At 37.0% G+C, this 778-nt stretch overlaps 1 pseudogene; it reads left to right on the top strand.

Moving 5' to 3' along the window:
- Nucleotides 1-317: 317 nt before the first annotated feature.
- Nucleotides 318-447, top strand: LOC145243185 (U2 spliceosomal RNA; annotated as a pseudogene).
- Nucleotides 448-778: the final 331 nt, after the last annotated feature.

The following is a 778-nucleotide window of genomic DNA, read 5'->3' as shown; positions in this document are numbered from 1 at the left end:
CCATTTTCACTTCACTCCTCACATTAAAAATCGGCTTTGTGCCTCATTTGCTCGGTGGGGTAGCAAATAAATACCCTTTTCTTGGCCTTTTGGCCAAGATTAAAATGTAGTATCTATCCGGCAGATACTGCAAGCAAAGACCATATGTGGGGGCCACCCCATATATAAGACCTTGGTCAATGTAGGGGCAATTCTTCAAACTAATTGTCACTATCCAGCTCCCCTACTCCACGGGGAGCTTGTCCTCATGTCATCTTCACTCCTCACATTAAAAATCGGCCTTGTGCCTAATTTGCTCGGTGGGGGAGCAAATAAATACCCTTTTCTTGGCCGTTTGGCCAAGATCAAAGTGTAGTATCTGTTCTTACTACATGCTGTACTTATTGTGATATAAAGTGGGGGATCACTTTTCTGTATTAATTTAATGTAAATTTAATGTCACCCACTTTACAATTAGTCACTCTCAAAGCCATTCATGTCATTCTCCAGATCATTCAAGTTTCTTTTTAAGGATTCCAGTTATTTTTTAAGCATTCAAGTCATTCTTAAGGTCATTCAATTCATCCTTAAGTTAATTAAAGTCATTCGAAGTCATTTACTTTTAATTTATTTAAGTCATTTCAGCCCAATTTCATGTCAATCCTACATTCACGCATTCATTCATTATACGAAAGCACGCGACTAATGGCCATCGGCCTTGTTTAACAAACAAATTCTTCTTGACATTCTAAATCTACTTTCTGTTTTTCTCTCTTTTTTAATTCAAATTTCTAATTTT

The sequence above is a fragment of the Euprymna scolopes genome, chromosome 21 (genome assembly GCF_053919585.1).
Source record: "Euprymna scolopes isolate OS-2025 chromosome 21, ASM5391958v1, whole genome shotgun sequence".
Lineage (NCBI taxonomy): Eukaryota > Metazoa > Mollusca > Cephalopoda > Sepiida > Sepiolidae > Euprymna > Euprymna scolopes.
This window is presented reverse-complemented; position numbering and strand designations above follow the sequence as displayed.